The 12,473-nt window shown below is 48.7% G+C and overlaps 1 protein-coding gene across 1 annotated transcript in view; it reads right to left on the bottom strand.

Moving 5' to 3' along the window:
• LOC116957542 (uncharacterized) overlaps nucleotides 1-12,473 on the bottom strand; it is a 305,854-nt gene that overhangs the window by 153,132 nt on the left and 140,249 nt on the right. The gene's annotated exons all lie outside the window — the stretch shown is intronic.

Here is a 12,473-nt window from a genome sequence, read left to right as displayed (position 1 = left end):
TTCCTTCGGCAAAGTCACGTAGGTGAAAAAATTTAAATAAAAAAAAAATATTTTTTATTTACATTTTTGAATTTTTTTCACCTACGTGACTTTACCGAAAGAACCAAAGATATACAATTAAATTCTTAGCTCTTTCGGTGAAGTCACGTTGAAGGGAAACAATAAAATAATAAAATATATATAAAACAATAAAAATTCTCACGACGTTTCGACCATAACACAAACGGTCATCATCAGGTGTGAAAAAGCAACGGCAAGAAACATTTGAAAGAAGTGGCGGTTTGTATTTATTTATAAACGGAGTTTTATTTATTTATTAAAAACCGTTAGCTCCACGGGTAGCGATTTGGCAGTTTATTTAGAAGGACTAGTCCATCTATGTTCTGAAAAGAGGAGGGGGGAGACGAAAAATTAATGTATGCTGTCTGAAAGCCACTGTAAGCGTGAACAATCAATTAAGACCTGAAATGGTTGATCAAATCATTCCAATGATTGCTAAGCCAGAATCCATCTTCTCGGTTGAAATTGTCTCTGTGCTTGTATATGTGGATAGCCTCATGAACGAATCTCTCATGGTAGCCAGATGGCTTCACGAATGTGATCCGAGACATGGACCAACAAAGCAGACCTTAAACACGGTAGGACCGACACCTCTGCCGTGGCAGATCATTGGTATTATTCAGTAGGCTCACATGACATTGACTTCTCCAAGACAGAGGTTCTTTGAAATCAAAATATACAATTATGGTAATTTGGTTGGTGGGCGGGGCTGAGCGGTGACCCAAGTGGGCGGAAGTGCGTCACGAGCACGCACTCCGCATTGTCACTGCGGGGCCGCGAGACGATATCGCGATAAATCGCGATTATCGCGCGGCTCATTGCCTCGCGATATCGGGAACAATATCAGTCAGGCGGGTTTTTGTAACTAGTGACAGCTACTTTTGTAGAAGGAGGACCCATGATGATACTTTTGTAGAACTTTTAATCTTCATTTTACGAATAACTTGCAATTTCATAGTCTAATCTATTGAGAAAATTACATGGGTTTATATTCCTGGTTCTTTCGGTAAAGTCACCACGTAGAAGGGAAACAATAAAACAATAAAAATATTAAAAAAATTCTCACGACGTTTCGGCTGCAACGCTCATCGAGACGCTGACCTTCCTCAAAGATATTCCGCTGTGACTATTCCACCTGAAGACGGAAGCTTGTGTTGGCTCCGAAACGTCGCGATTTAATTGTTTTATTTTATTTTACCTACGTGACTTTACCGAATAAAACCAAAGAGTTTGATTTGAAGCTTTCGTGACTGCAGGAATTACTCTTTGGTTATTTCGGTAAAGTCACGTAGAAAGAATAACAGAGTACGACGTTCCGATTGCAACACAAGCAACCGTCATCAGAACTACATTTGAGAGAGAGACAAAATACAGACACGGAGACACACACGTAGAGAGACAGAGACACACAGAGACACACAAACAGACACAAGCAGAGAGAGACAACACAGAGACACAGAGAGACACACAGAGAGAGACACAGAGAGAGACACACGACATAGACACACACAGACACAAGCAGAGAGAGACACAGAGACACACAGAGAGAGACACACAACATAGACACACAGACACACAAGCAGAGAGAGACAACACAGAGACACAGAGAGACAGAGAGAGACACAGACACAGAGAGAGACACACATCATAGACACACAGAGAGAGACAACACAGACACACAGAGAGAGACACACAACATAGACACACAGACACACAAGCAGAGAGAGACAACACAGAGACACAGAGAGCGAGACACACAGAGAGACAACACAGACACACAGAGACCCAATGCCTCTGTGTCGAGGCCTTAAATAGAGAGAGAGGGGGGGGGACAGAGAGAGAGGTGGGTCTGCTGGAGCAGAGAAATGAGCATGTCAATTAAAGACCCAACAGGACCGGTACATTTTAGAGCAGTGGTTCTTAACCTGGGTTCGATCGAACCCCAGGGGTTCGGTGAGTCGATCTCAGGGGTTCGGCAGAGCCCCTGCCACGGAGGTCCGGACACACTTGAATTATTGTGTAAATTTGTGATGACACACACGGCCCGCTTGGCCATCACTGGCTGCAGATGATCATGCTACACTGCTTGGCCAATCAGCGCTGCGGGGAATTTAGTGCGTACTCAGTAGTCAACGTGTGACTGTTGTTGTCGTACGTCGTGTGATTTCTTTAATATTTTATCGATACTAACTATGTCGGGCAAAAGAAGAAAGTGGTCGGACGAATATGTACAACATGGATTCTCATGTATCACGGAACGTGATGGGAGTGAGCATCCTATCTGCATGATTTGCAACGCCAAGTTGAGCAACTCTAGTCTTGCACCGGCAAAACTAAAGGAACACTTCTTGAAGCTGCATGGAGACGGGGAATACAATAACACAACACTTGCTGAATTCAGGGTGAAGAGAGCCAGATTCGATGAAAGGGCCACTCTGCCTGCTCTTGGATTTGTACCTGTTAACAAACCGATCCTGACAGCATCGTACGAAGTTGCTTACCTGATCGCAAAGCAGGGCAAGCCACACACCATTGGTGAAACACTTGTGAAACCAGCTGCATTAAAGATGGCGAATCTGATACTCGGAACAGCGGCCGAAGGTAAATTATCCCAAATTCCCCTTTCAAATGACACCGTCAGTGACAGAATAGAAGACATGAGTAAAGACATCTTGGCTCAAGTAGTCGCGGATCTGATTTCAAGCCCGGCAAAATTCAGCCTTCAACTCGACGAAACCACAGACGTTTCTGATCTAAGCCAGCTTGCTGTTTTTGTACGCTATGTGAACGACGACATGATAAAAGAAGAGTTTTTATTTTGTAAGCCTCTTACAACAACAACGAAGGCAGCCGATGTGAAGAAGCTTGTGGATGACTTCTTCAGAGACAACAATCTTTCATGGGATATGGTTTCTGCAGTTTGTACGGACGGAGCTCCAGTCATGCTGGGAAGAAAGTCTGGTTTTGGTGCGCTAGTAAAGGCCGATGCACCACACATCATTGTGACGCATTGTATTCTGCACAGGCATGCGTTGGCAACAAAAACCTTACCTCCAAAAATGGCAGAAGTATTAAAAACTGTGGTGGAATGTGTCAACTATGTGCGAAAAAGTGCTCTGAGGCACCGCATCTTCAGTGAGCTGTGTAAAGAAATGGGCTCTGAATTTGAGGTACTTCTGCTCCATTTTAATATTCGGTGGTTATCCCGGGGACAGGTGCTGAATCGTGTTTTTGCCATGCGTGTGGAATTAGCCCTGTTTTTGCAAGAGCACCAACACTGCCATGCAGATTGCTTCAAAAATCCTGAGTTCATTCTCATTTTAGCGTACATGGCTGATATATTCGCAGCTCTCAATCATCTCAATCAGCAGATGCAGGGTGGTGGAGTCAATATCATGGAAGCGGAAGAACACCTGAAGGCTTTTCAAAAAAAGCTACCGTTATGGAAACGACGAACAGAGAACAATAACTTCGCAAACTTCCCGCTTCTGGACGACTGTGCAAGTAAGATCGAAGATGTGTCTGGAATCGGAGATATTTCTGTATCCACGGAACTGAAGCAAACAATTGCCACGCACTTAGATGAGCTTGCAAAGTCTCTCGACGGATATTTCCCTACAAGAGAGTCATATCCAGCATGGGTGAGACAGCCGTTCACGTTTGCTGTTGAAACAGCAGATGTCAATGATGAATTCCTCGACGAAATCATTGAAATTCAGCAGAGCCAGGTTCAACAGCAACTCTTCAGAACAACAACGCTCTCAACGTTTTGGTGTCGACAAATGAACAAGTATCCAGTTATTGCTAAGAAAGCCCTGGATTTTTTTATACCATTTGTTACAACATATCTTTGTGAGCAATCCTTTTCGAGGATGCTGGACATAAAAACGAAGAAAAGGAACAGACTTTGCTGTGAAAATGACATGAGAGTGGCACTTGCCAAGGTGAAGCCACGCATATCTGAACTGATCTCTCAAAGGCAACAGCAGAAGTCACATTGATTTCCAGGTATGTAATTTGTTGTGAGTTTATGCATTGTGTTGGTTTTATTCTTTGAACAAGGTAATGTTCATGCACGGCTCATTTTGTGTACCAGTAAAAAACATATCTATGTCTTGAATTTGAAAAAAATCACATTTTATTTTTCACTAAAGAGGGGTTCGGTGAATGCGCATATGAAACTGGTGGGGTTCGGTACCTCCAACAAGGTTAAGAACCACTGTTTTAGAGAGATGTGTTTGGAAATTCACCCCGAAGCGATCGAGGGAGAGAAAGAGTGAATGGACCTATGAGAGCCTGATGAATTAATTCGCGGTTAAGTTTGTCGAGCTACGTGACGATATCAGGCACTTCGTTGAGCTATCATGTGGCTAGGCCGCTTCTGAAAAATAGCTCCATATCTCAGTGGGCTTTAATCAAGTCTTTACGCAGATTCTGATTCTAAAACTCGCTTTTCCACGGTGGTATGAAAACGAGACGTCAGTCATCAACATCCTAGTAAGAATTTTAATTAAGCACATTTCACATGGAACACAAACGACCGATTAGAAATCGTGTTAAACACATGCACATTCTTTTAGCAAAACAAATCGTATACAAAAAATATATAAATCACCGGTAATGCGTGGGTGTTCGTGTAATGATGTGGACACATTTTTGTCGTGGTACCTTCCATCACCAAACACAGCCAAAGGCTGAATTAGCACAGTTGGGCTACGTTAGGTGCAAAATAAGTTCATAACATCTACAGAAGTGTTTGACGACCCGCCAACTGCGATTGTTTCAGCTCACTCGCAGGTGAGCAGGAGAGTGGGTGGGAGTGTGAATGGGAGAGTGGGAGAGTGGGTGGGAGTGTGAATGGGAGAGTGAGTGGGAGAGTGGGTGGGAGTGTGAATGGGAGAGTGGGTGAGTGGGTGAGTGGGTGGGAGTGTGAATGGGAGAGTGGGTGGAAGTGTGAATGGGAGAGTGGGTGGGAGTGTGAATGGGAGAGTGGGAGAGTGGGTGGGAGTGTGAATGGGAGAGTGGGTGAATAGGAGAGTGGGTGGGAGTGTGAATGGGAGAGTGGGTGAGTGGGTGGGAGTGTGAATGGGAGAGTGGGTGAATGGGAGAGTGGGTGGGAGTGTGAATGGGAGAGTGGGTGAATAGGAGAGTGGGTGGGAGTGTGAATGGGAGAGTGGGAGAGTGGGTGGGAGTGTGAATGGGAGAGTGGATGAATAGGAGAGTGGGTGGGAGTGTGAATGGGAGAGTGGGTGAATAGGAGAGTGGGTGGGAGTGTGAATGGGAGAGTGGGAGAGTGGGTGGGAGTGTGAATGGGAGAGTGGGTGAATGGGAGAGTGGGTGGGAGTGTGAATGGGAGAGTGGGTGAGTGGGTGGGAGTGTGAATGGGAGAGTGGGAGAGTGGGTGGGAGTGTGAATGGGAGAGTGGGTGGGAGTGTGAATGGGAGAGTGGGTGGGAGTGTGAATGGGAGAGTGGGAGAGTGGGTGAGTGAGTGGGAGTGTGAATGGGAGAGTGGGAGAGTGGGTGGGAGTGTGAATGGGAGTGGGTGAATAGGAGAGTGGGTGGGAGTGTGAATGGGAGAGTGGGAGAGTGGGTGGGAGTGTGAATGGGAGAGTGGGTGAATGGGAGAGTGGGTGGGAGTGTGAATGGGAGAGTGGGTGAGTGAGTGGGAGAGTCGGAGAGTGAGAGAGTAGGAGAGTGAGAGAGTGAGTGAGAGAGTGTGAGAGAGTGGGAGAGTGAGTGAGAGAGTGGGAGAGTGAGAGTGTGAGTGAGTGTGAGAGAGTGAGTGTGAGAGTGGGAGAGTGAGTGAGAGAGTGGGAGAGTGTGAGAGATTAGGAGAGAGAGAGAGAGTACGTGAAAGAGTGGGAGAGTGTGTGAGTGGGAAAGTGAGTGCACGAGTGGGTGAGTGGCAGGGTGGTTGCGTTGGAGAGTGAGTTGGATGAGATTAGGTTGAGTCTGAGACTCTACCCTGGTCTCATTGCACGGCGCTTTCAGATACCCTTCTGCGGCTGTCTGGAATGCCTCTTCATTCCGATATTCGGAAGTCCCTGGGAGCTATGGCCCTTTCAAATCATCCAGATTGACAAACTAATTTCTTTAGAACTGCTTATTGTGTTTAGTTTGTCCTGCGCACCTCTGATTAGCACGGTTGGATACGTAAGGTGCCAAAGAAGTTCAATACACGCACATATCTACGTCAGTTCTCACCTGGTCAAACAAATACATTTTTACATGTATAATCGTGTCTACGAATCGTGATAATCGAATCGCGGTGGTTGGGGTCTGATTGGCTGAGAGCGTGTGTCGATCTCATTGGCTGAGAGCGTGCATGTCGCTCTCATTGGCTGAGTGCGTGCATCGCTCTCATTGGATGAAAACGGGTGCGTCACTCATTGGCTTAGAGCGTGCGTGTTCCTCTCATTGGCTGAGAGCGGGCATCGCTCTCATTGGCTGAAAGCGTGTGCGTCACTCATTGGCTTAGAGCGTGCGTGTTCCTCTCATTGGCTGAGAGCGGGCGTCGCTCTCATTGGCTGAGAGCGTCTGCGTCGTTCTCATTGGCTGAGCGAATGATGGGGGCTGGAACATTCACTTGGTCGGCGCTGCTGTTGCTCACTCGTGAACAGCCGCTATAACGAATCGGCGTTCAACGAGGTCTGCCTGTATCAATTACAGTTACTTTTCGATTTAAAGCTTTCGTGACTGCAAGGATTCATCTTCTTTGGTTCTTTCGGTAAAGTCACCACGTAGAATGAGAATAAAATAATAAATTAATAAAATAACACTATAAAATTCTCACGACGTTTCGGCCACAACACAGCGCTTAGCTCCAGCGCTGTCCTCGAGACAGTCTCGTCCCTTCACCTGATGAAGGCCACTTGTGCTGTGGCCGAAACGTCGTGAGAATTTTATTGTGCTATTTTATTTTATTAATGTATTATTTTATTCTCATTCTATGTGACTTTACCGAAAGAACCAAAGAAGAACTACAGTTACTGTTGTTATGGAGCTTAAGACAAACATTCCCCGTGTAGCCTGTAACAGACTGTCGGGGCAAGGACTTTTAGTAACGAGTCACAGGGGGTGGGTGGCCAGCACCACGCATGCGCGGCCGCCTTTGTCTCCCCAGTGGCGATGTTTACTAAACACCGCACCAGCTTTCTCATTTGAGGCCGAGTCCAAATATGGGATGCTGAGGAGCAGTTCAGATTAGTCATTGCTGCTGTTGGTGGCCAAAGTCGGGTCTCTGAACTGCGCTAACCACTGTGCCACCACTCCCAACATTTAGCTTAAACGCACACAAATGTGCGGACAATGCACCAATACTTTCCGGGTACGTGCTGAAGAGATCAATTACACGCTTCTCAATCGGTATCGCGGACGACAGCGATGGCTGCAGAAACAAAAGGGCCTGGCGGGATCCTGGAAAGGAGAAATCGAGGCTCGCCGAAGCTTTGCCGGATTAAAGAATCGTAGTCGTGTAGTAGAACTCTGGATTATTCACGCTCATGACTGGGAGGGCGGCCCGAGGCTAATTCACAAATCGTGGCTAACCGAAAGAAAATCAATCGCTGCCCACTTTCGTAAACATATGCAACTACTTACCTAAAACGGAATTTATATTAGCGCCTTTACAGAGAATCAACGATGGTATAAACAACGCACGTGTGTCAATGTAACGGTGGAGTTGAAGTGAATGAAACAAATGGCCGGAACCAATAGGGGCGAATCTGTGATGATGCGTGGATTCGGTGAAAATGATATTAAATGATGATGATGGATCCACTGAATGAATGAGGTTAATGAGCGAGAGCAATGTAATGAGAATATTAAGAGGGAACAATAACGGTGGATAGCAAAGTCACGCCAATCAACATCAATCAAACTCCGCCACCCACTGTTGTAAAGATATTGCAACTACTGTCCCCTATAGAGGCGATCACGTGAATGCAACGATTGCAATACACATTTCCAAGAATAACGATGTTGTATCAACTGTTTAACGGCAGCTCCACAGCCGACTTCAGCGGTTTTTCTTGCTGCTTGTCTCACCTGATGACGATTGCTGGTGTTGCGATCGAAACGTCGTGATATATTATTTTTTCTACCTACGTGACTTTACCGAAAGAACCAAAGAGTGTGTTTTTTTATATTCTTGGTTCTTTCGGTAAAGTCACCACGTAGAAGGGAAACAATACAATAATGAAAATATTAAACAATAAAATTATCACGACGTTTCGACTGCAACACAAGCAATCATCATCATTAGGTGTGAAAACCACAGCCAGAAAATTCGAAAAAAGTGGCGGTTTTTCAAATTTTCTTGCTGTGGTTTTCACACCTGATGACGATTGCTTGTGTTGCAGTCGAAACGTCGTGAGAATTTTATTGTTTTATATTTTTATTATTGTATTGTTTCCCTTTTACGTGACTTTACCGAAAGAACCAAGAATATGAATCCCTGCAGTCACGAAAGCTTTAAATCAAAAGTATGTTTTTAGATAATTAATTTGGGCTTCAGGAAAAATCATCAACTATTGATTTAAGTAAAAATCTCTGGTGCACGGGTCATTCGCGAATTGGATAAACCACACGCAGATAATCGAGAGTCTACTGAAATTATAAACGCAACATTCAATATTAATTAACGTCAAACATTCAAGTGGTCAAATTATTTACAGATTCTATACGAAGACGAAGATCACCTAGGCAGCCTACACAAGCTGTTTGGGCGAGTGCTGTGTGTGAACAGCACCTGTAGGCCGGCAAAGGATTGCAGATCCACACAAACGAATAACAACAGCCGCCATTCGTCACTAAGTGGCGGCAACGTCATCACGGTACCTGTGCCAGGCTAGGTGGACTGTGAGGCCATGTGAAGTGGCAGGAAGGCTCGGTGGCAGGTCACGAGACAGACCCAGCAGGTGCCATGGGATGAATGACTGAGATGGCTTGCCGATGCATCACCTGTGCCCCCTACAGTGTCAACTCGCTGCGTTTTAGCCACTCGGTGCTCCGCTCGTTGTTGTGAGCGTTGCTCCTCGACTATTGTTTTTGGAAGGCGACTGCCTCGAACTGCCCAGCAATATCCTTCACGAGCCTCCCCCCATAGAGGCCGATCTTGACACTGCTGGTACCAGTCATAGGCAAGTCCACACATCCTTCTGTACTGCATCACTCTATATCTTCTCTAGGCCTGTCGTGCCCGTTTAGCCCCCTCTATGCGGCCAAACAAAAGTTGCTTGGGCACGCGGTGGCTGAGCATGTGGGCTACACGACCCAGCCAACGCAGCATCATCTGCTAGAGTTCACCAATGGGACCATGTCCAGATCTCTTAAGGATCTGTGAGCTCCTCACACTGCAATCCAATCTGGTTAAACCCTGGATGGATCATAGGCAAGCCAGCCTAAATATTTCAAACCGGCACAAATGGCCCTGCTAAGGGATCCGCTTTTCGCAAACATAGAGAAAAGAGGGCATGACTGTGGCCGAGAATACCCGGAGCTTCGTGTGGAGTATTACTCCCAGGTAGCTTCCACACAGCGTTACACAGCTGATGAAAAGATGCTACTCGACCGATTTGGAGTGAGACCTCCATCGCGAAACTGGAGCTGGTCATAAGCACACTGCGAGAGTCTGCGAACTCCTCCACAATTTCCACAACACTCATGGAGAGTTGAGGGGAGTGGAGTATTTGATGATAGCAATTCGGAGATCATCAGCATATGTAACATGGTTGACCAATAGCAAGCCATCCCTTGACTGCACCCAGGCATCGATGAGCCTCCAATTGTATCTGCTGCACTCGATGAAACTTCTCATCACACCATCTTGAAAAGCATCTCTAACTAGGTGGTGAAAGATGTTAAATAGTGTCACGGCTAGAGGACATCCCTGGTCTAGCCTATCATGAGATAGGCAAGACTAGGCTATTGTGGGTTTGAATAGGATCCTAGATGGACACCCACCACCGCAGTGGAAGAATGGCAGGCGCAACTTACCAAGCCCATGGTTAGTGGGCAGATCAAGTCCACGGTAGGTCCTGGTGTCAAGGACATGGGCCCGCATCCGCTGTTCCATCACTATATAGTCCAGTAGATGTTCTTGATTGGCACCTATCCCAAGGGGCCACTTTAGCCAGCACCTGTGAGAGGTCATAGAAGGCCTCTGACTCATCCGCCTTGCCTGCATCCCTCCAATGATGTTCGTCTTCGGTGGGGACGTAGGCAACCACCATCACCGCCATTTCTCGCTTCCCGTTGTTGAGGAAGCGAGCCACACGTAGCCAGGGACTCACAACTTCCCACACCTCACCTCCACGCTCCCACACCCCCTTCATTATTTCGTTGTCTCCTACCTCGAGTGGAGGACTGTCCACCCCACCTGGTCCACCGAACCTCCTGTATTCTACAGAGGTCCAGACAGTACCGGTCCATAGAATCGCACACACAAAGACAAAGACCGCCCCCGTATAGCCTCCACAGGCTGTGGGGCAAGTGGTGTTAGCGAGCACCTATGAAGGCCGGCACTGTGGCACACGAGGGGGTGGGTGGCCAACAACATGCAAGCCCGGCCGCCTTTGTCTCCCTAGTGGCGATGTTTACACATCGCACCAGGTCACTCATATGAGGCTGAGTCGACCTAAGGGAGACCCACGACCGGTTCAGATAATCGTCGCTGGTGTTGGCCGTGCACGGAAATCGAACTCTGGTCGCCAGGTTCATAGCGCTAACCGCTACACTACCGCTCACACACACACACACAAGTTGAAACACTCACGCAGACTTAGGGGCAAGTGCTGTCAGTAGCGAGCAGCAGCAGCAGCACCTACGAAGGCCGGCAATGTGGCACAACGACTCGCCCGGCCGCCTTTGTATCCCCAACGCTGATGTCTCAGACGCACAGCACCAGGTCACGGCGAGGATCCTCTGAGTCTCGCCACCAAGGCAGTCATTTGTGGGTGACACGGGGTGGCAGTGATTGTCCACCCTGGTGGTTGGTAGTCTTGGTGGACAGAGTAGTGAGTGGGTGAGACACGGGCTGGCTGTGATTGTCCACCCTGGTGGTGGTGAGTTGGTGAGACACGGGGTGGCTGTGATTGTCCACCCTGGTGGTGGTGGTGAGTGGGTCAGACACGGGGTGGCTGTGATTGTCCACCCTGGTGGTGGTTGTGAGTGGGTGAGACGGGCTGGTTGTGATTGTCCACCCTGGTGCTGGTGAGTGGGTGAGACACGGGGTGGCTGTGATTGTCCACCCTGGTGGTGGTGAGTGGGTGAGATGGGCTGGCTGTGATTGTCCACCCTGGTGGTGGTGAGTTGGTGACATGGGCTGGCTATGATTGTCCACCCTGGTGGTGGTGGTGAGACACGGGCTGGCAGTGATTGTCCACCCTGGTGGTGGTGAGTGGGTGAGACACGGTGGCAGTGATTGTCCACCCTGGTGGTGGTGAGTGGGTGAGACACGGTGGCTGTGATTGTCCACCCTGGTGGTGGTGAGTTGGTGACACGGGCTGGCTGTGATTGTCCATCCTGGTGGTGGTGAGTGGGTGAGACACGGGGTGGCTGTGATTGTCCACCCTGGTGGTGGTGAGTGGGTGAGACACGGGGTGGCTGTGATTGTCCACCCTGGTGGTGGTGGTGAGTGGGTGAGACACGGGGTGGCTGTGATTGTCTATCCTGGTGGTGGTGAGTGGGTGAGACACGGGGTGGCAGTGATTGTCCACCCTGGTGGTGGTGAGTGGGTGAGACACGGGCTGGCTGTGATTGTCCACCCTGGTGGTGGTGGGTGGGTGAGACACGGGGTGGCAGTGATTGTCCACCCTGGTGGTGGTGGGTGGGTGAGACACGGGGTGGCTGTGATTGTCCACCCTGGTGGTGGTGAGTGGGTGAGACGGGCTGGCTGTGATTGTCCACCCTGGTGGTGGTGAGTTGGTGACACGGGCTGGCTGTGATTGTCCACCCTGGTGGTGGTGAGTTGGTGACACGGGCTGGCTGTGATTGTCCACCCTGGCGGTGGTGAGTTGGTGACACGGGCTGGCTGTGATTGTCCACCCTGGCGGTGGTGAGTTGGTGACACGGGCTGGCTGTGATTGTCCACCCTGGCGGTGGTGAGTTGGTGACACGGGCTGGCTGTGATTGTCCACCCTGGCGGTGGTGAGTTGGTGACACGGGCTGGCTGTGATTGTCCACCCTGGTGGTGGTGAGTGGGTGAGACACGGGCTGGCTGTGATTGTCCACCCTGGTGGTGGTGGGTGGGTGAGACACGGGCTGGCTGTGATTGTCCACCCTGGTGGTGGTGAGTTGGTGACACGGGCTGGCTGTGATTGTCCACCCTGGTGGTGGTGAGTTGGTGACACGGGCTGGCTGTGATTGTCCACCCTGGCGGTGGTGAGTTGGTGACACGGGCTGGCTGTGATTG

The sequence above is a fragment of the Petromyzon marinus genome, chromosome 76 (genome assembly GCF_048934315.1).
Source record: "Petromyzon marinus isolate PM22_M1 ecotype Great Lakes invasive population chromosome 76, UKy_Petmar_22M1.pri1.0, whole genome shotgun sequence".
NCBI lineage: Eukaryota > Metazoa > Chordata > Hyperoartia > Petromyzontiformes > Petromyzontidae > Petromyzon > Petromyzon marinus.
The sequence above is the reverse complement of the archived record's forward strand: the minus strand, read 5'-3'. Positions and strand labels throughout refer to the sequence as shown.